The sequence below is a fragment of the Rhinoderma darwinii genome, chromosome 6 (assembly GCF_050947455.1).
Source record: "Rhinoderma darwinii isolate aRhiDar2 chromosome 6, aRhiDar2.hap1, whole genome shotgun sequence".
NCBI classification, from domain to species: Eukaryota; Metazoa; Chordata; class Amphibia; order Anura; family Rhinodermatidae; genus Rhinoderma; species Rhinoderma darwinii.
In genome coordinates this window covers 4,510,375-4,536,152 of record NC_134692.1, presented here as the reverse complement: position 1 = coordinate 4,536,152, position 25,778 = coordinate 4,510,375, and the positions used below count along the sequence as shown (strand labels likewise).

At 42.0% G+C, this 25,778-nt stretch overlaps 1 protein-coding gene across 1 annotated transcript in view; it reads left to right on the top strand.

The window, feature by feature from the left end:
- Positions 1–366: 366 nt before the first annotated feature.
- GLI2 (GLI family zinc finger 2) overlaps positions 367–25,778 on the top strand; it is a 192,321-nt gene continuing 166,909 nt past the window's right edge. The window contains exon 1 of the mRNA XM_075829056.1: positions 367–531. The gene's annotated coding sequence lies outside the window, so the exon portion shown is untranslated. The remainder of the gene's footprint in view (positions 532–25,778) is intronic.

Below are 25,778 nucleotides of genomic sequence, written 5' to 3'. Positions count from 1 at the left end.
ATTAGGGCCCCTCTGTAGTTTGGGGTCCAGTTTGCATCGGCTGCACCCGGCCGCTGACCACACGTGTCCAGAACTGTTACCCCCCATGTTACTTAGATCCAAGACTTCTCATAATGTCAATGTGGATACAGGATCTTTCCCCCAGAAATCAGAACAGGGACCTGCAAATCTGAAACTTGCTAAATTTGCAAACTCTCATCCTCCATTTGTATCAGGCGTATTTCCTTTTTACATAGTAATTATAAATTCTAAGGAGGTTTTCACCAATAAATCCCAACATTACAACGTTTATCTTCTATTGAGTTTTGCAGATTATTTCCTAATACAACAAATCTCTTTTCCCAAAGTCACGCGGCTGAAACAGACACAAGACCATTCTCCTCCTGTCCACTTTCTTTTATGGCTTCTTGAATATTTTAAGTTCTGCATGGAATTTCCCTGTAATTTGCCAAAGAACCGCACTGCCCCCTAGTGGTGATAGAAAGAGGCACAAGAAAGAAATCCACCTGTTTCCCACATCTGGACTTAAAAGTAAAATTTAATAATAATAATAATAATAATAATAATAATAATAATCTGATATAAGATCTGTATTACGTCCCATAAGCTCCAGCTCATCCCTACAGACTGATCATTTTTACTCGAGCTCTGGAAGTAACATCCAAAATCAAATTCTATGATAGTTTGGTAAAGGTGTGCCAACATATTTCCACGCTCTCTCACTGGGTGGGGTAGTCTGATTTTTTTTGTAGACAGGCTTTCCCTCTATCACAGGCTGAGGTGCAAGGTCAATTTGGTAGTGGTAATTATTAAACAGCGACTACAGCATTTCTTTACTGCACTTTTAAAACCTTTATACTACACAATGGCGCGGGCACTCTCTGCTTAAAATCAAATGTAAACTGGTGGAAGCTTCACCTGTATAAATAAAATATTTTCATCTTGCAATGCACCAGTAATACCGTTTAGCAGTACCCTAGTGGCAGCTGCAGGCAGCAAAATGTTATCATGTAACTCTATGGGAGCTGTATATATCTGTATGTAGTGAGCTCACACTAGTGGTGACTGCAGGGAGCAGAATGTTATCATGTAACTCTATGGGAGCTGTATGTATCTGTATGTAGTGAGCTCACACTAGTGGTGACTGCAGGGAGCAGAATGTTATCATGTAACTCTATGGGAGCTGTATATATCTGTATGTAGTGAGCTCCCCCTAGCGGTGACTGCAGGCAGCAAAATGTTATCATGTAACTCTATGGGAGCTGTATATATCTGTATGTAGTGAGCTCCCGCTAGTGGTGGCTGCAGGCAGCAGAATGTTATCATGTAACTCTATGGGAGCTGTATATATCTGTATGTAGTGAGCTCCCCCTAGTGGTGACTGCAGGCAGCAACATGTTATCATGTAACTCTATGGGAGCTGTATATATCTGTATGTAGTGAGCTCCCCCTAGTGGTGACTGCAGGCAGCAGAATGTTATTATGTAACTCTATGAGAGCTGTATATATCTGTATGTAGTGAGCTCCCCCTAGTGGTGGCTGCAGGCAGCAAAATTTTATCATATAACTCTATGGGAGCTGTATATATCAGTATGTAGTGAGCTCCCCCTAGTGGTGACTGCAGGCAGCAGAATGTTATCATGTAACTCTATGGGAGCTGTATATATCTGTATGTAGTGAGCTCACACTAGTTGTGACTGCAGGGAGCAGAATGTTATCATGTAACTCTACGGGAGCTGTATATATTGTGTGTAGTGAGCTCCCCCTAGTGGTGACTGCAGGCAGCAAAATGTTATCATATAACTCTATGGGAGCTGTATGTATCTGTATGTAGTGAGCTCCCCCTAGTGGTGGCTGCAGGCAGCAGAATGTTATCATGTTACTCTATGTGAGCTGTTTATATCTGTATGTATTGAGTTCCCACTAGTGGTGGCTGCAGGCAGCAGAATGTTATCATGTTACTCTATGTGAGCTGTTTATATCTGTATGTAGTGAGCTCCCCCTAGTGGTGGCTGCAGGCAGCAGAATGTTATCATGTTACTCTATGTGAGCTGTTTATATCTGTATGTATTGAGTTCCCACTAGTGGTGGCTGCAGGCAGCAGAATGTTATCATGTAACTCTATGGGAGCTGTATATATCTGTATGTAATGAGCTCCCCCTAGTGGTGGCTTCAGGTAGCAGAATGTTATCAAGTAACTTTATGACTGTGTAAAGCAGGGGTGGGGAACGCCTGCCTTATACAGCCCGCGGGATCATTTGGTCCGGCCCGACATCACTCGGACTGTGTCATTCGCTACTTGGCTCCATCACTTGGCGGTCAGAGTATGGTCGGTGTGTGCCGGCCCAAGAGTGGACCAGTCCGGTCACCTGACCTAAATCAGTGACGTGAGGTCAGGTGACAGGACTGGTCCACTCCTGTCACAGCACACCCCAACCTTACTCTGACCGCCGCTGCCGCCGAGCTACGCTGTTTTCTTCTTCATGGTCAGAAATCAGCAGGAACACAGAGAGGTAGACCGGGGTTTAGGGGGCCCCATTGTAGAGATAGGTGCGGGTCCCAGAGGTGGGACCTGCATCTATCTGACATTTATCACATATCCTGTGAATATGTCATAAATGTCCCTGATGGGGACACCACCTTAAGTAAGTGGGAATAACTTACTGCAGCGAGTTCTTTTCAAAACTTACCAAAGAGACGACTGCGCTCCAGACTGACCGACGCAACATCATCAATACCGGCGAACATCGAACGCTGCACCGCAGAGAAGCAGCTCCAGACCGACCAAAATCATCATCATCAATACCGGAGAACATCACGCGCCGCGCTGCAGAGAAGCAGCTCCAGACCGACCAAAATCATCATCATCAATACCGGAGAACATCACGCGCTGCAGAGAAGCAGCTCCAGACTGACCAACATCATCATCATCATCATCATCATCAATACTGGCGAACATCACGCGCCGCACCGCAGGGAAGCAGCTCCAGACTGACCAACATCATCATCATCATCATCATCAATACTGGCGAACATCATGCGCCGCACCGCAGGGAAGCAGATCCAGACCGACCAACATCATCATCATCATCATCATCAATACTGGCGAACATCATGCGCCGCACCGCAGGGAAGCAGATCCAGACCGACCAACATCATCATCATCATCATCATCAATACTGGCGAACATCATGCGCCGCACCGCAGGGAAGCAGCTCCAGACCGACCAACATCATCATCATCATCATCATCAATACTGGCGAACATCATGCGCCGCACCGCAGGGAAGCAGCTCCAGACCGACCAACATCATCATCATCATCATCAATACTGGCGAACATCACGCGCCGCACCGCAGGGAAGCAGCTCCAGACCGACCAACATCATCATCATCATCAATACTGGCGAACATCATGCGCCGCACCGCAGGGAAGCAGCTCCAGACCGACCAACATCATCATCATCATCATCATCATCAATACTGGCGAACATCATGCGCCGCACCGCAGGGAAGCAGCTCCAGACTGACCAACATCATCATCATCATCATCAATACTGGCGAAGATCACGCGCCGCACCGCAGGGAAGCAGCTCCAGACATCACTTTAGGGGGGAGTTAATTGTTTGTTGTACAGCAGGGTCATTTTTAAGTTGATCATTTTGTATGGCAGCGAATGATGTTATAAATATCCAAATGGCCCTTGACAGAAAAAAGGTTCCCCACCTCTGGTGTAAAGCGTTTTGAGATCCGTACATGGAAAATGGAGCACCGTCCCATATAAAAATATGCCATTAAATTATAGTGGACATTAACTTTTTGATAAAATATTTACTGAAATAAATAAAGTAGAACATTAGGCAAAGCTCTCATTTGGGGGAGGCCAATTCTGCGGATTGCTATACCTGTGATTGAAGTGGACACCCCTGTTGTTGTTTGAACTCCACCTGCAGAATACAGGCTGCTGTGGACATGTTCTTCTGCCCGCACTGCTGGATATTAACAGAGTGGTCAAGATCTGCTGGGAATTCTAGTGAAGGGGGCGGGGCAGTGACAACCAGTCATTTTCATGAACATGAGAGTGCCTGCCTGTTAATAAGTGGCGGTTACCTCAGTATAATTAGTGGGTGATTTCATTACTATAGCAGCACAACTATAAGTGGCGCCTCAGGAACCAAATATAAGCAACAGTTACAGCGCGGGGTAATGGAGTCTGGGTGGAGCTCCCTTTATACAGGGTGGAGCTCCCTTTATACTCATCAGGTAATGACTTATTCGTGTTATTGGTTAGAAACAGGATTATTTTGGATACTCAATAATACTGCAGGTGAGTAACAGGGGTGATGGGTCGCATGTACGGGTATGTTCACACGTAGTCAACAAAAACGTCTGAAAATCCAGAGCTGTTTTCAAGGGAAAACAGACCCTGCTTTTCAGACGTTTTTTGACCAACTCGCATTTTTCGCTGCGTTTTCACGCCGTTTTCGCGGCGTTTTTTACGTCCGTTTTTGGAGCTGTTTTCATTGGAGTCTGTGAGAAAACAGCTCCAAAAACGTCCAAAGAAGGGTCCTGGACTTCTTTTTACGAGGCGTAATTTTACGCGTCGTAATTGCCGTACGACGCGTAAAATTACGCGTCGTGTGGACAATACAGCGTTATACCCATAGAAAGTAATGGGCAGATGTTTGACGACGTATTTGAGACGTATTTCCAGACGTAAAACGAGGCAAAATACGCCTCGTATACGTCTGAAATTTGGCCGTGTGAACATACCCTACCAGTCATGGCTTCTCTCTTTATGTAACCCCTTCATTAGGAGAAACTGATGATGTCATGTGTTCTGCAGCTTCAGAGAGATCAGGATCAGGTGCTGGTCTGATAATCTGTTGCACAGCGTCCTCTAGTGACAGGTCAGGAGTTTACATATATAATCTTCTCTAACCAAAGTCCGTCCAAATCAGTGGAAACGTTTTTATTTTTAGGCTGGGTTCACACGACCTATTTTCAGGCGTAAACGAGGCATATTATGCCTCGATTTACGCCTGAAAATACGGCTCCAATACGTTGGCAAACATCTGCCCATTCATTTCAATGGGTTTGCCGACGTACTGTGCAGACGACCTGTCATTTACGCGTCGTCGTTTGACAGCTGTCAAACGACGACGCGTAAAAATACAGCCTCGTCAAAAGAAGTGCAGGACACTTATATACATTATATGCGGGACACTTATATACATTATATGCGGGACACTTATATACATTATATGCGGGACACTTATATACATTATATGCGGGACACTTGTATACATTATATGCGGGACACTTATATACATTATATGCAGGACACTTATATACATTATATGCGGGACACTTATATACATTATATGCGGGACACTTATATACATTATATGCGGGACACTTGTATACATTATATGCGGGACACTTATATACATTATATGCGGGACACTTATATACATTATATGCGGGACACTTGTATACATTATATGCCGGACACTTATATACATTATATGCGGGACACTTATATACATTATATGCAGGACACTTATATACATTATATGCGGGACACTTATATACATTATATGCGGGACACTTGTATACATTATATGCGGGACACTTATATACATTATATGCAGGACACTTATATACATTATATGCGGGACACTTGTATACATTATATGCCGGACACTTATATACATTATATGCGGGACACTTATATACATTATATGCAGGACACTTATATACATTATATGCGGGACACTTATATACATTATATGCGGGACACTTATATACATTATATGCGGGACACTTGTATACATTATATGCCGGACACTTATATACATTATATGCGGGACACTTATATACATTATATGCAGGACACTTATATACATTATATGCGGGACACTTATATACATTATATGCGGGACACTTGTATACATTATATGCGGGACACTTATATACATTATATGCAGGACACTTATATACATTATATGCGGGACACTTATATACATTATATGCGGGACACTTATATACATTATATGCCGGACACTTATATACATTATATGCAGGACACTTATATACATTATATGCGGGACACTTATATACATTATATGCGGGACACTTATATACATTATATGCGGGACACTTATATACATTACATGCGGGACACTTATATACATTATATGCAGGACACTTATATACATTATATGCGGGACACTTATATACATTACATGCGGGACACTTATATACATTATATGCGGGACACTTATATACATTATATGCGGGACACTTATATACATTATATGCAGGACACTTATATACATTACATGCGGGACACTTATATACATTATATGCGGGACACTTATATACATTATATGCAGGACACTTATATACATTACATGCGGGACACTTATATACATTATATGCAGGACACTTATATACATTACATGCGGGACACTTATATACATTATATGCGGGACACTTATATACATTATATGCGGGACACTTATATACATTATATGCGGGACACTTATATACATTACATGCGGGACACTTATATACATTATATGCAGGACACTTATATACATTATATGCGGGACACTTATATACATTATATGCAGGACACTTATATACATTATATGCGGGACACTTATATACATTACATGCAGGACACTTATATACATTACATGCGGGACACTTATATACATTATATGCGGGACACTTATATACATTATATGCGGGACACTTATATACATTATATGCGGGACACTTATATACATTACATGCAGGACACTTATATACATTATATGCGGGACACTTATATACATTATATGCGGGACACTTATATACATTATATGCGGGACACTTATATACATTATATGCGGGACACTTATATACATTATATGCGGGACACTTATATACATTACATGCAGGACACTTATATACATTATATGCGGGACACTTATATACATTATATGCGGGACACTTATATACATTATATGCAGGACACTTATATACATTATATGCGGGACACTTATATACATTACATGCGGGACACTTATATACATTATATGCGGGACACTTATATACATTATATGCGGGACACTTATATACATTATATGCAGGACACTTATATACATTACATGCGGGACACTTATATACATTATATGCGGGACACTTATATACATTATATGCAGGACACTTATATACATTACATGCGGGACACTTATATACATTATATGCGGGACACTTATATACATTATATGCGGGACACTTATATACATTATATGCGGGACACTTATATACATTACATGCGGGACACTTATATACATTATATGCAGGACACTTATATACATTATATGCGGGACACTTATATACATTATATGCAGGACACTTATATACATTATATGCAGGACACTTATATACATTATATGCGGGACACTTCTATACATTATATGCGGGACACTTATATACATTATATGCGGGACACTTATATACATTATATGCGGGACACTTATATACATTATATGCAGGACACTTCTATACATTATATGCAGGACACTTATATACATTATATGCGGGACACTTATATACATTATATGCAGGACACTTATATACATTATATGCGGGACACTTATATACATTATATGCGGGACACTTATATACATTATATGCAGGACACTTATATACATTATATGCGGGACACTTATATACATTATATGCAGGGCACTTATATACATTATATGCAGGACACTTATATACATTATATGCAGGACACTTATATACATTATATGCGGGACACTTATATACATTATATGCAGGACACTTATATACATTATATGCGGGACACTTATATACATTATATGCGGGACACTTATATACATTATATGCAGGACACTTATATACATTATATGCAGGACACTTATATACATTATATGCAGAACACTTATATACATTATATGCGGGACACTTCTATACATTATATGCGGGACACTTATATACATTATATGCGGGACACTTATATACATTATATGCGGGACACTTATATACATTATATGCGGGACACTTATATACATTATATGCGGGACACTTATATACATTATATGCGGGACACTTATATACAGTATATGCGGGACACTTATATACATTATATGCGGGACACTTATATACATTATATGCAGGACACTTATATACATTATATGCGGGACACTTATATACATTATATGCGGGACACTTATATACATTATATGCAGGACACTTATATACATTATATGCGGGACACTTATATACATTATATGCGGGACACTTATATACATTATATGCGGGACACTTATATACATTATATGCGGGACACTTATATACATTATATGCAGGACACTTATATACATTATATGCAGGACACTTATATACATTATATGCGGGACACTTATATACATTATATGCAGGACACTTATATACATTATATGCGGGACACTTATATACATTATATGCGGGACACTTATATACATTATATGCGGGACACTTATATACATTATATGCGGGACACGTCTATACATTATATGCGGGACACTTATATACATTATATGCGGGACACTTATATACATTATATGCAGGACACTTATATACATTATATGCAGGACACTTATATACATTATATGCAGAACACTTATATACATTATATGCGGGACACTTCTATACATTATATGCGGGACACTTATATACATTATATGCGGGACACTTATATACATTATATGCGGGACACTTATATACATTATATGCGGGACACTTATATACATTATATGCGGGACACTTATATACATTATATGCGGGACACTTATATACATTATATGCGGGACACTTATATACAGTATATGCGGGACACTTATATACATTATATGCGGGACACTTATATACATTATATGCAGGACACTTATATACATTATATGCGGGACACTTATATACATTATATGCGGGACACTTATATACATTATATGCAGGACACTTATATACATTACATGCGGGACGCTTCTATACATTATATGCGGGACACTTCTATACATTATATGCGGGACGCATCTATACATTATATGCGGGACACTTATATACATTATATGCGGGACACTTATATACATTATATGCGGGACACTTATATACATTATATGCGGGACACTTATATACATTATATGCGGGACACTTATATACATTATATGCGGGACACTTATATACATTATATGCGGGACACTTATATACATTATATGCGGGACACTTATATACATTATATGCGGGACACTTATATACATTATATGCAGGACACATATACATTATATGCGGGACACTTATATACATTATATGTGGGACACTTATATACATTATATGCGGGACACTTCTATACATTATATGCGGGACACTTCTATACATTATATGCGGGACACTTCTATACATTATATGCAGGACACTTCTATACATTATATGCAGGACACTTATATACATTATATGCAGGACACTTATATACATTATATGCAGGACACTTATATACATTATATGCGGGACACTTATATACATTATATGCGGGACACTTATATACATTATATGCGGGACACTTCTATACATTATATGCGGGACACTTATATACATTATATGCAGGACACTTATATACATTATATGCAGGACACTTATATACATTATATGCGGGACACTTATATACATTACATGCGGGACACTTCTATACATTATATGCGGGACACTTATATACATTATATGCGGGACACTTCTATACATTATATGCAGGACACTTATATACATTATATGCGGGACACTTATATACATTATATGCGGGACACTTATATACATTATATGCAGGACACTTATATACATTATATGCAGGACACTTATATACATTATATGCGGGACACTTATATACATTATATGCAGGACACTTATATACATTATATGCGGGACACTTATATACATTATATGCGGGACACTTATATACATTATATGCAGGACACTTATATACATTATATGCGGGACACTTATATACATTATATGCGGGGCACTTATATACATTATATGCAGGACACTTATATACATTATATGCAGGACACTTATATACATTATATGCGGGACACTTATATACATTATATGCAGGACACTTATATACATTATATGCGGGACACTTATATACATTATATGCGGGACACTTATATACATTATATGCAGGACACTTATATACATTATATGCAGGACACTTATATACATTATATGCAGAACACTTATATACATTATATGCGGGACACTTCTATACATTATATGCGGGACACTTATATACATTATATGCGGGACACTTATATACATTATATGCGGGACACTTATATACATTATATGCGGGACACTTATATACATTATATGCGGGACACTTATATACATTATATGCGGGACACTTATATACAGTATATGCGGGACACTTATATACATTATATGCGGGACACTTATATACATTATATGCAGGACACTTATATACATTATATGCGGGACACTTATATACATTATATGCAGGACACTTATATACATTATATGCAGGACACTTATATACATTATATGCGGGACACTTATATACATTATATGCGGGACACTTATATACATTATATGCGGGACACTTATATACATTATATGCGGGACACTTATATACATTATATGCAGGACACTTATATACATTATATGCAGGACACTTATATACATTATATGCGGGACACTTATATACATTATATGCAGGACACTTATATACATTATATGCGGGACACTTATATACATTATATGCGGGACACTTATATACATTATATGCGGGACACTTATATACATTATATGCGGGACACGTCTATACATTATATGCGGGACACTTATATACATTATATGCGGGACACTTATATACATTATATGCAGGACACTTATATACATTATATGCAGGACACTTATATACATTATATGCAGAACACTTATATACATTATATGCGGGACACTTCTATACATTATATGCGGGACACTTATATACATTATATGCGGGACACTTCTATACATTATATGCGGGACACTTATATACATTATATGCGGGACACTTATATACATTATATGCGGGACACTTATATACATTATATGCGGGACACTTATATACATTATATGCGGGGCACTTATATACATTATATGCGGGACACTTATATACATTATATGCGGGACACTTATATACATTATATGCGGGACACTTATATACATTATATGCGGGACACTTATATACATTATATGCGGGACACTTATATACATTATATGCGGGACACTTATATACATTATATGCGGGACACTTATATACATTATATGCGGGACACTTATATACATTATATGCGGGACACTTATATACATTATATGCAGGACACTTATATACATTATATGCAGGACACTTATATACATTATATGCAGGACACTTATATACATTATATGCAGAACACTTATATACATTATATGCGGGACACTTATATACATTATATGCGGGACACTTATATACATTATATGCGGGACACTTATATACATTATATGCGGGACACTTATATACATTATATGTGGGACACTTATATACATTATATGCAGGACACTTATATACATTATATGCGGGACACTTATATACATTATATGCAGGACACTTATATACATTATATGCAGGACACTTATATACATTATATGCGGGACACTTATATACATTATATGCGGGACACTTATATACATTATATGCGGGACACTTATATACATTATATGCAGAACACTTATATACATTATATGCGGGACACTTATATACATTATATGCGGGACACTTATATACATTATATGTGGGACACTTATATACATTATATGCAGGACACTTATATACATTATATGCGGGACACTTCTATACATTATATGCAGGACACTTATATACATTATATGCGGGACACTTATATACATTATATGCGGGACACTTATATACATTATATGCGGGACACTTATATACATTATATGCGGGACACTTATATACATTATATGCGGGACACTTATATACATTATATGCAGGGCACTTATATACATTATATGCAGGACACTTATATACATTATATGCGGGACACTTATATACATTATATGCGGGACACTTATATACATTATATGCGGGACACTTATATACATTATATGCGGGACACTTATATACATTATATGCGGGACACTTATATACATTATATGCAGAACACTTATATACATTATATGCGGGACACTTATATACATTATATGCGGGACACTTATATACATTATATGTGGGACACTTATATACATTATATGCAGGACACTTATATACATTATATGCGGGACACTTCTATACATTATATGCAGGACACTTATATACATTATATGCGGGACACTTATATACATTATATGCGGGACACTTATATACATTATATGCGGGACACTTATATACATTATATGCGGGACACTTATATACATTATATGCGGGACACTTATATACATTATATGCAGGGCACTTATATACATTATATGCAGGACACTTATATACATTATATGCGGGACACTTATATACATTATATGCAGGACACTTCTTTGAAACGTAATTTGAGCTGTTTTTCATTGAAGTCTATGAAGAACAGCTCAAGATTACGGGCGTCAAAGACGCCTCGCATAATGCGAGGAGGAGCTTTTACGTCTGAAAACAGTCTGTCTTGTCAGACGTAAAAGCCAGTTCTCGTGTGCACATACCCTAAGGCCCTGTTCACACAGAGTTTTTTGCAAAGTTTTTTGACGCGGAAACCGCGCCAAAAAACTGCTCAAAAACCGCCTGAAAATGCCTCCCATTGATTTCAATGGGAGTTGGACGCGTTTTTTTACCGCGAGTAAAAAAAACGTGTCGTGGTAAAAAGAAGCGTCATGACCCATCTTGAGGCTGGATGTAACTCAGGATCAGTACAGGATAAGTAATGTAATGTATGTACACAGTGACTCCACCAGCAGAATAGTGAGTGCAGCTCTGGAGTATAATACAGGATATAACTCAGGATCAGTACAGGATAAGTAATGTCATGTATGTACACAGAGACTCCACCAGCAGAATAGTGAGTGCAGCTCTGGAGTATAATACAGGATATAACTCAGGATCAGTACAGGATAAGTAATGTAATGTATGTGCACAGTGACTCCACCAGCAGAATAGTGAGTGCAGCTCTGGAGTATAATACAGGATGTAACTCAGGATCAGTACAGGATAAGTAATGTAATGTATGTACACAGTGACTCCACCAGCAGAATAGTGAGTGCAGCTCTGGAGTATAATACAGGATATAACTCAGGATCAGTACAGGATAAGTAATGTCATGTATGTACACAGAGACTCCACCAGCAGAATAGTGAGTGCAGCTCTGGAGTATAATACAGGATGTAACTCAGGATCAGTACAGGATAAGTAATGTATGTACACAGTGACTCCATCAGCAGAATAGTGAGTGCAGCTCTGGAGTATAATACAGGATATAACTCAGGATCAGTACAGGATAAGTAATGTATGTACACAGTGACTCCACCAGCAGAATAGTGAGTGCAGCTCTGGAGTATAATACAGGATGTAACTCAGGATAAGTAATGTCATGTATGTACACAGCGACTCCACTCTTTATGGATATTAATTCTTTATGGAAACTATTATATATATATCAGGTCACGGTACCTAATATATTCTTTGTATCTGAAACATCAGTCCTTAATAAAACATGTGAACTATTCCATGTTGGGGCCCTTATGCCTGGGGCCCCTTATTATCTTTGGCTCTGATGTTTTAGCTGTAAATCTTGGTTACTATGATAAATCCGGTATTGCCTTTTGCCTCCTGTGTGAGGATTGTTGGTGAGTCCCGGGCCCCTCGGTACCAGGCGGCTCTTTGATCTCCATAGAGGGTGTTTTTAGCCTTTGATCGCTGTTATCTGCCGCCCTTCTCTATCTCGTGTATAACAGACGGCCGTATTGTCTTGCTGAGGTCTGGCCTGTAGCCTCCAGGCGACATCTGCCCCATAATCCACTGGAAAATGGGATAAATATTTGTTTTACTAAAGATCTCGAGGGCAGCGCCATAAACCTGGAATAATCGCCAGCTTACTGCGCCTCATTTACCACCGGAACATGAAAGGGACCGGGGATAAGAGGTCGCAGTGCGGACGGTGTGGCGGTGACTTGGGAATATCGGTTGTCAGTCGTTTGCTCTCTTTGGAATTTTAATTGAAATAAAGTGAGAGAAAGGTCAAAAATTAAGAACCAACGTTTTATATAAATAATCGCAACCGGATTCAAAGCTCTGAGACCCGAAACGATGAGAAACCGTCTGCTCGAAACATCGCATCATATTTATTAAAGGGCACATCCAAATCAAATGCATAATACAGTATTCCCAGTTATCAGCCATATCAGTCTGGGGAGAGGATGACTGTAGACCAGCTGAATACAATCTATTGCTCCCTGTTATCAGCCATATCAGTCTGGGGAGAGGATGACTGTAGACCAGCTGAATACAATCTATTGCTCCCTGTTATCAGCCATATCAGTCTGGGGAGAGGATGACTGTAGACCAGCTGAATACAATCTATTGCTCCCTGTTATCAGCCATATCAGTCTGGGGAGAGGATGACTGTAGACCAGCTGAATACAATCTATTGCTCCCTGTTATCAGCCATATCAGTCTGGGGAGAGGCTGAATATAGTAATAGATATAATCATGAAAGTTTGATCAGAACGTCTTCGGCTTCGTTCACATCTGCGTCAGGGCTCCGTTCTTGGGTACCATCGGAGCTCTCCATTAGGGGAACGCTTGAAGGGAACCCAAACTGACACAAACGGAAACCGCGATTCAAGGACTGAAGATTTCATGAAATTAAATGTAATTAACATTACAGCTATACGGCCCCTCCCCGCCCCCACCGCTATGTGGTCACATGATTACTCTACTTGGACAGTGAATTATATTTCTATATTTTCTGGCTTTTGTATTATAATTATAACTGGCTCCAGGGACGGACAATCCCCCCATTCCCGATCCCGGTCAGCTGTCATTCTGTCGTAGTCCCCGTGGTTGGAGGCTGTAATCCGGCGTCAGCGTGGGACCGTGCGCCCTGTATTGTGTACGAGGACATTATTCAGGAGGAGAACAGTTCAGTCATTGAGGGGTCCCTCGGAAGCATGGCGGCCCTCATTGACTACAAGTGTCCACGTTCGGTAAACATGTACCCTGTGTGTACGCGGTAAGGATCGCCCCTTGTCGCGCCGCCGCCCTATTGTTACCGAATTACAGAAGGCTCTTTATTCAGTCTGGGTGTCAGGCCGCGTGTGACGCCACAGAGAAGCGGGTCTCCTCCAAATATAGTTTTCCATTGTCGTCTTTCCAACAACCACCCCCCCCCCCCCCTCCCAGTGTAACAACTGAAAGAAAAGGAGACACAAATGTATCAAATCTCTAGAGCTGCGCGTGTGTTAAAGGGGAATTCAACCCAAAACTGATGTGGCCATTAAAGGGGTTCTCTGGTTTTATGTAAATGAAGCTTAATCGTTGTATAATGAAAAGTTCTGCAACTTTCTAATAGATTCTGTGTATCAATTCCTCATCATTTTCAGGACAGGAGGGAGATTTGTGCTGCTGATGTGTTTATATTCATTTAGAAAAAAAATTAATGTACGAGATTAGAAATAGCGCCACTCTGGACCATGGACTGTACATGGTATTGCAGCTCAGGCTCCTTTATCTCTGATCAACAATCCAAATGCTGGACAAGAAAGCAAGAGAAAACATATCAGTGGGTACCTTATATAAAGGGTTGTATTCGGCGACCATGAAAACCCATTTCATGAAGTTCGGAACGCACAGTTCTGGTTCTAATGTCACTTCCAGAGGTAGCGTGGATACCTACAGTGAGTGATATAACAGAGGATAGGCGATTACTACACATCACATGCTTCAGCAATCGGCGGCCCCTGTTCTGTGCGTTACACGGTCCACCACTTCCTGGCTGAGCTTTTGTAACTCTGCGATGCTTGCTCTTCAAAATAATAGCACTTACAAGTGACCGGAAGAGATCTAGCAGATAATAATAACACTTACAGGTGACCGGGGCAGATCTAGCAGATAATAATAACACAGGCGACCGGGCAAGATCTAGCAGATAATAATAACACTTACAGGTGACAGGGGAAGATCTAGCAGATAATAACACTTACAGGTGACCGGGGCAGATCTAGCAGATAATAATAACACTTACAGGTGACCGGGGGAGATCTAGCAGATAATAAAAACACTTACAGGTGAACGGGGCAGATCTTGCAGATAATAATAGCACTTACACGTGATCAGAGAAATCTAGCAGCTAATAATAACACTTACAGGTGACCACGTCAGATCTAGCAGATAATAATAACACTTACAGGTGACCGGGGCAGATAATAATAACACTTACAGGTGAACGGGGCAGATCTTGCAGATAATAATAACACTTACAGGTGACCGCGTCAGATCTAGCAGATAATAATAGCCCTTACAGATGACCGTGTCAGATCTAGCAGATAATAATAACACTTACAGGTGACCGGGGCAGATCTAGCAGATAATAATAACACTTACAGGTGAACGGGGCAGATCTTGCAGATAATAATAGCACTTACAGATGACCGTGTCAGATCTTGCAGATAATAATAACACTTACAGGTGACCGGGGCAGATCTAGCAGATAATAACAACACTTACAGGTGACCGGGGCAGATCTAGCAGATAATAATAGCACTTACAGATGAGCGGATGAAATCTAGTAGATAATAATAGCACTTACAGATTACCGGAAGAAATCTAGCAGATAAATAATAGCACTTACAGGTGACCAGGGCAGATCTAGCTAATAATAATAATAGCACTTACAAGTGACCTTGGCAGATCTAGCAGATAATAATAACAGTTACAGGTTACCAGGGTAGATATCGCAGATAATAATAACACTAACAGGTGACCAGGGCAGATCTAGTAGATAATAATAACACTTACAGGTGACCAGGGCAGATCTAGCAGATAATAATAACACTTACAGGTGACCGGGGCAGATCTAGCAGATAATAATAACACTTACAGGTGAACGGGGCAGATCTAGCAGATAATAACAATTACAGGTGACCGGGGCAGATCTTGCAGAGAATAATAACACTTACAGGTAACCGTGTCAGATCTAGCAGTTAATAATTACACGTACAGGTGACCGGGGCAGATCTAGCAGATAATAATAACACTTTGGGTATGTTCACACGAGGTCATTACGTCCGTAGTTGACGGACGTATTTCGGCCGCAAGTCCCGGACCGAACACAGTGCAGGGAGCCGGGCTCCTAGCATCATAGTTATGTACGACGCTAGGAGTCCCTGCCTCGCTGCAGGACAACTGTCTCGTACTGTTTTCATAACATCTAGTAGATAATAATAACACTTACAGGTTACCAGGGATGCTCCAGCAGCTAATAATAGCACTTACAAGGGACCGGGGCAGATCTAGCAGATAATAATAACGTTTACAGGTGACCAGTGCAGATCTAGCAGATAATAACACTTACAGGTGACTAGGGCAAATCTAGTGGATAATATTAACACAGGTGACCGGCACAGATCTAGCAAATAATGATAACACTTACAGGTGACCGGGGCAGATCTAACATTTCACCAACTGACTTGTGGCACAGGTGCCATTGTATGAAGTCAATCAATTCATTGGATTGGAACTTGCAGAATTTCTTGCAGTTGCTGCAGAAACAACCTCATTCAGATAAAAGGAACTGATTTTCAGCTGGATAAATGTCTGCAACAAAAACCTTCAGAGTGTGAAATCCGCATGAAAATACGGGCGACAAATCTGCACCTAATACGCAACATGTGCATACAGCCTAAATGTAATAAATCTAATAAATGTATCCTGCAGTTCTACCACCAGGTGGCAGTGTGCGCCCACAGTTTATCTATGGCCCATTCACTTGACATTAGGCAACTTTGTCACAGTTTATAAAATAAATATTCATATAATTCTCTGAAATTATTGATGACAAATATTTCCCCAGATCCTGACCAGTAAATAAAACTATTTCTCTTGATGTTGAGGGGGGGGGGGGGGGGGGGGGGCATTTAGTCAGACAGATTTGATGTTTCTGCCGCTCTCTCATACACATAAGATCGCTGACAGCCGCGGTATATCCTGACGTCCCCAAACATGTGCGCGCTCATCTCCGACAAATGCACTTGTTGCTTTATTAGGTGTAGCTAGATAAGCCCCGGGGCCTGGCGCCGCTTCTCTTTAAGGCTATGTTCACACGCACAAGTAAAAACAGCTGAAGCCGTTTTTTTAGGCGTCTTTTCTAGACTTTTTTTGGAGCTGTTTTTCTAGTGACGCAATTAAAAACTGCTCAAGAACTGACATTTTACCTATTTTTTAAAACAGCGGCGTAAAAAAACGCCCCGTCTGAACATAACGCTGTTTTTCCCATTGATTTCAATGGACAGAAGTCTGTAGGCGTTCAGCTACCGATTTTTCAGGCGTATTTCAAGGCGTTTACGCCCCGAAATACGCCTGAAAATTCTGTGTGTGAACATACCCTAAAAGGACACAAAGAATGCGATGGAGTCACCCTTGTTTCCCCCGGGCAGGAGACGCGTCTCCATTTTCCGGATTGCTGATCGCGGATTCATCTCCAGAGATTATTTCATCACTTCTATTAGAGAATTGTATTTTTGCTGTTCTCGAGGATATTCTGGGACCGGGACTGAGTTTAGTCATAAAGGAGAGAGAACACAATGGAGTGGAAACCTCAAGAGCACGAGCTGCCACAAGGGTCGCTAACACATTGCAACGACCCCTCAGCTCTCATCAGTGACAGAACACAGGCCCTGTCCACCCACCTCCGTCGTGCTTCTCGCACCCACAATCCCAGCTCAGAAGTTTATAGAGAAATAGCGTAAAATACCATTCCCTGATATACAGTGAGCGTTGTAGTCGCCTCAGCAAGGTCCAATAAGATGATGCATTGGATGGGGGGAGGGGCTGAATGTAAAAGAAATTAAAAAATACAAGTATGAAGGTGTGAATTCTTTCTTAGGGTCTGTTCACACGGCAGCGTCCGTAACGGCGGAAATTACGGGGCTGTTTCCAGGAGAAAACAGCCCCGTCATTTCAGCCGTAACGGCATGTGCAGGCGCTTGAACGCCGCGTCCATTACGGACGTAACTGGAGCTGGTTTTCCATGGAGTCAATGAATAACGGCTCCATTTACATCTGAAGAAGTGACAGGTCACTTCTTTGGCGCGGGCGTCTATTTACGAGCCGTCTTTTGACAGCGACGCGTAAATATACGCCTCATGTGAACAGACAAACGACAGCCCATTGCTTTCAATGGGCAGATGTTTGTCAACGCTTTCAAGCCGTATTTTCGGACGTAATTCCAGGCGTAAAACGCCCAAATTACGTCCGTAAATAGGCCGTGTGAAAATACCCTTAAGGTCAATTCACACATTCGGAAAATGCAAAAAATACATGTGAAAAACGCACGCGGTTTTTCTGCGATTTCCCATTGTTTTTTTGCCTGTGCAGTTTTAGGTGAACATTTATTTTGCAAGTTTGACCTATAAAAACCGAAAACCGTGTGCATTTTGTCGCGGTTTTTGACTCGTTTTTTACCGCGTGGCAAAAAACGTCTCATCTAAATGCAACCTAAGGGTCCATTCACATGACGCGTATTTGCGTGCGGCAAAACTGCGACGTAATACATTGCCAGTATTTTTGAAACTGCGTCATGTCGATTTATCTCGCTATTCTGCTTGCAATACTCAGCAGAACCCGCAGCAGGAAAACGCCGCAATTTACGCAGCAAAACATAAAAACCGCCCCGAAAAATGCATAAAAAACGCACTTCAGGTGCGACTTTTTTCCTACTAATTTCTTGCCGTTTCCTGCATATTTTCCGCAGCAAAATAGGCAAAGTGTGCATGTAGCCTAAGGGTCCGTTCACACGCTGCGGTGGTGGTACAATTAGAACCGCACCGAAAAATCGCAACAGAAAAACTCATGCGTTTTTACAGCAATTTGGTGTGTTTTTTTTTATGCGGTTGCTTTTTTCGGATGCGATTTTACGATGCAGTTCTAACCGCACCTCAACCACAACGTGTAAATGGACGCCACATGTGAAAGGATTGTGCTTGGTCTGGTGGAGGAGACGGCGCGGAAGAGCTTCAAACCGCAGAACATTTCACTTCAGGAGCTCAAGGACTTCTCTGAGATTAGGAATTCGGAGGAGTTTTGAAATCCAGAAACAGCGCCACTCTGGTCTATGGTTGTGTCTGGAATTGCAGCTCCATCCCACAGGTCAGGACATTACACCCAGTGTGTCCGCAATGTTCTGCAGGGAGCACAGACACCCTCAGCACGGCGCGTAGGTCTCTCCCTGGCCATTAGATAAAATAGCGCGAGTTCTTCATTACATCAGTTTTCACACAGGAGACCCCCAGAAGACCCTTCCTGACACAAACGAGTGTTATTAAAATGTTGTGAGTGAAAGGGTTAAGTGCCACTGAATCATAAAAAGTTTCTGTTTGTTACAATTGTATCATCCTGGACTCCAGACTGATACATTGTAACAAAGCATTGGGTTTACCTCACAGAGGATTGTCTACACTGATACAATTGTAACAAACCCTCAGCTGTGATAAGTATTAGACCCCATGCACACGACCTTAAAATCGCCCCATTCATTTCTATGGCCGATGGACACCTTCCCGTATGTCTACAGGAGGGTGACCGTGCCGTAGAAACCTGCCGAAATAAATAGGACATGTCCTATTTTTTTATTTTACGGACCGTGCTCCTATACTTTATAATGCGAGCGCGGCTCGTAAAAACGGCCAGCTGTCCGCGTCCGTCCGTGCCCGTAATTATGGGTTGTAATTACGGGAACGGTCATGTGCATGAGGCCTTAGTCTCTGAATCTAAACAAGAATGTTCCCATTCACTGACAGCAAGCAGAAATCTTGAAATAGTGAGGAATTTAAAAACTAAGTAAATTAGAAAGTTGCGGGACTCTTCATTATTCAGCGAGTAAATTATTTTGACCCCTCAGTCCTCCGGGTATATATTATTCTCAATGGGGGGAGAATTTCTCATTTTCGATGATACAAATATCAGAATGCGGAAGGGAAAGGCATAAACATTGTAGCGAATGCTCTGCAGTTGTGAGCAGGAGATGTCGGGGCCGCGGTCTGATCCCTGCGCCTGCAGTTTCCTCCAGGTGGAGATTGTAACCGCTCCAGACACGGTGAGGACGGCGCTCTCCTTCCAGCTGGGGCCGCGGGCGATGCTCGGGACAACATTACGCACCGCGCCGTCAATAAAGCCGAGCACTTTCATTTTTTATGGGGCAGGTTTGTTGTGTTTGGGCTCAGTCCAAAATCCACTGCGTTTTATTGGCCACAGGCTCGTCTCTCCCGCAGGTCGAGGGGCTGAGGTGAATGTATGGCGACTTTCTTAGGGCGCACCTGCGACACGCATGACATCACGTCATCAATAGCCTCCTGTGCTGGACACAAAAACACCATTCACATCAGCACAATGCCACCTGCGGCTGCCGGGGGAGGGGGACAAACGTGCCGGCGAATGAGGCCGCAACGACCCCCAGAAATATCACATCACAAATCAGGGGCAGAACGAGGCTTTTCCCACTAAAATCCACAAAACTCGTCGTCTTCCGTACAAACATATTTCTGTTCTATCTGTTTCTGGGAAAGCTGGGTGACAGGTAATATGGCCGCCATTACAGCGGTTGTCACTCAGCTTTCCCATATTCAGCAATCTGCCCAGTGATATATTCCCTGCCACTGTATTGGTCATATTTGTCATTCAGGAGTTTGGGAAAGCTGGATAAGAAAAAGTATTGGAGCCGTAAAGGTGAAGCTATTGATCCCCGGACGGATGAACGGCAGATCCAGTGTGAACAGCAACAACTCGCAGAAGGCTTGTTCCCCAGCTTTCCCAGAACCCTGAATGGCAAATTTGCTTAGTTCTGCTGTGATTTGTCCCCGATCCTCATATTTCTGTATAACTCGCCAAATCTGCCATTCAGGAGACAGGAAAAGCTGGGATAGTCCTCAGTGGGAGCATCAAAACAACCAAACCACTTGGGCCAGGTTGCCACGTAGCGTCATTTCCCCAACGGGATTCTACGCATTTACAGCAGCAGCAAAGCGGACGAGATTTATGCCCACGCAGCGTAAACGTTAATAACACGACCTGCGGCGCGGGATTTAATGTCACTTTTATGCTGCGTTTTCCTTGATTTTCCTTTGCGGGTTTTCCCCATTGAATTCAACGGGGACGCAAAACCCGCAACAGAAAACCAAGTGTTGCCACTTTTGCGGCGGAATCGCAGCGTCACATGGCTTTTTTTTTTACCCAGCAAATTCCATAACGGAAATTCCATTCGAAAAACCGCACCACGATGTGTTGCGGTTTTTGGGACGGAATGTGCTGCGGCTTCCAGGTCAGATACTCTGCGCAGTATCCGACCCGTGGGAACTCGGCCTTAAAGGGGTTGACCACTACCGGATAGGTCCTCAGCATATCATCGGCGGGGTCCGGGTGTTGGGCTCGCACCGATCATATACTGATGACCTGTCCGGTGGATAATTAATCAGTTGTCCGGTGGTGGAAAACCCCTTTAATAAACGGCATCGAGTATTCTAGGAAGTAGCTGATAAATGGAGCAGCACTGGATCAATGACAGCACTGCGACACTAGGGGGCGACCTCTCTCAGCAGCTGATTACTTAGAGGCTCTTTAAGGCCACGTTCACACAGGGCAGTTTGCTGCAGTTTTTGATACAGTTTATATGTATGGTGTAGGCATTATATTGGCACTATATGGCAGCATTAGGATCCAGTGTACGGTATTCAGCCGCACTGCACGGTATTATTATTATTATTTAGGCGCTTTTTTTTTTCGTGGGTCCTGAAATAAAGTTCTTTTTTTGACTCTATAATTGACCGGCAGTAAACCCCGCCCTGTACGTAATTACGAGCCGCGTTTCTCTGCTCGCACTTGTCCACCAGGTTCCATTTTATTAGTAAAATCCTATTAAACTTCATTCCACCCCTCCCCCCGTCCCAGAACTATTAATTAGAAATTCTCGCCGTGTTCAATGAGGCCCAAACGCTCTCCCACCTAATAAAAGATTAACCCCTTGTATGCAGAAAAGAATACAACAAGCATGGCGGTCAGCAAAATGCTTGAAAATGGCGCTGGACATGAACGTATTGTGAAGTAGCTGCAAATGACGAAATCCGTATAATCTTATAACACGAGCTGATTGCGCCAGAAATATGGCGCACACCATGACAGGCGAGACCGGACACACAACCTTCAAACTGCGACAAATTTATGGACATCGCCATTTTTGGTAACTTTGCGTAGCGTTCCTTGTAGGATCCTCCACGGATTTAGAAGTCCGCCGCAGTTCGCCATTCCTTCACTTTGTTCATTATTCAGATAGGAAGAGGCATTAAGTGAGAAAAGTCGTTGGAATTTGAAATAAAAATCCGTCGCCTGGAGCGCCGCCAGTTCATGTGGTCGAAATTAAGTTAAAATCAACACCACAAGTTGTAGAGTGAAAAAGGAAACAAAGGAGCGAAGCGCCAGCGACAGCCGGGTCACAGATATCTCATCCGAAGTTACTCCGGAGCCTCGTGTCCCGTCATACAAGATCCAGGGTATTCAGACGGGGCGGTCCTCGCCACACAGCTTAGAACCGCACGGCAAAAAACGTACATCGTTTTATGATGGTTTGCCGCGGTTTCGCAATCTAAGCCGGCCGCGAAACTGCAGCAACTTGCGATAGAACTAATTGCGTTTTTTGTCTGAAGAAACTCTAAGGCGAGATTATCACACACGTGTCCGTTTTTCCTGCGTTGCAGCTCCGTGTGCCGTCCGTGTTTCATGTCCGTGTTGGAGGACATTTTTTATTTCTTTATTTTTTTCTCAGCATTTCTTTAGCAACTGGAGCGTGAATGACAGGAAGGCGTCCGCGCGCTGTCCGTGATTTCCACGCACCCATTTACTTCAATGACTAGAATAGGACATGCCGTGAGTGTCACGCAGCGGAAACACGCACAGACGTCTGAATAGCCCCATTGGTTTGCATAGGTCCGTGCGCGGTGTCAAGCGAAAACAGCTCCTGATTTTCAGACGTTTTTTAAGCGTCTAGCGTTTTTTTGCTGCGTTTTTTACGGCCGTTTCTGGAGCGGTTTTTCTATTGAGTCAATGAACGACGGCTCCAAAAACGTCTCAAGAAGTGACATGCACTTCTTTTTTACGGGGCGTCTTTCTTACGCGCCATTTTTTGAAAAAGGCGTAAAAAAAAAACGCCCCGTCGGAACAGAACGCCGTATTTCCCATTGAAATCAGTGGGCAGATGTTTGGAGGCGTTCAGAAAATAGCAGTGTGAACATGCCCTGAGGAGAATGCTACATGCCCCTTGGGAACAAAATACGAGGCCAGAAGAAGCGACTCCTCTGCCTGGACTCCAGACTGATACATTGTAACAAATCATCAGGACAGGAGAGAGACTTGTGCCGCTGATGTGTTTTTCCAGACTGGATACAATTGCAGCAAATCCTCAGCTGTGAGAAGTATTTGGTCTGTACAGAATGTTCCCATTCACTGACAGCAAGCAGAGAGCTTTAAACTGGTAACGCGTTGAAATCTGATACCAGAAAGTTGTAGACATTTTTTTCATTTCTGGTCACATCTTTTTAGCAAAAACGAAAGTAAAAGAATCAGAATCAGGAAATCCGTCATTTCATCGGAACTATTAACATTTTTATAAACGTAAAAACAACAAGAACAACGTCCGACTATTGGAATTTATCACGACCGGAGGGGAAGTTCAGCGCGGTCCCTGGACGAAACAAATCTTGGTATTTGCATACGTTTTAGCGCCCCTGATTCATCGCTTCAGGGAGGAAACAAATCGCTTACATGTGGCGATCGTCAAAAATTCAAGGTGTCAGAAGCGGCGCCCGCGGCCATATAACAACGCGATGCACAATATCTATACATCACCGGCAAACGTAATTATACCAACAAAGCCGCAGCGTCAGGAGACCCGGCGCGGAGATCTGCGGCACGGCGAGAATTATGGGAGTCACTCATTTCTGGGAAACATGATGGAGTGGAGAGAAGCGGCGCGCTAAGCGCTGACCCACAAGGCTCTGCCCCCCCCCCCCACCACGCCCGGATTATAAACTATTACAATTTGGCTTTTTTACAGCGAGACAATCGAAGACGAATGACAGGAGCCGGCGCGGCGCAGCTCGGGGGACGCAGGCAGCGGATTCTAAACACGCCCCGCAAGAAAAACACCGAACAGCGACACATAAATTGTGACTCCCCGGAGAACTCATCCTCCTAATAACGCCCCTCAAATTTATGGCGCCGGCTGTGAGCGCCTGTGTGGATCGCATCTAAAGTCGCCAAAATAGCGAAGGCGACATTCTGAATACATAACCTGATGCCGCGGCCCCGGCTCCGGGCTGAGACTGATCCGTCCTCAGAGGCTCCTGAAGGGGTTTTGTGTTTTTCATTATTACATGGGTTGCGCTTGTTATCAGTGGGGTCCATTGTCAGGGACCCCCCCAGGAGCCC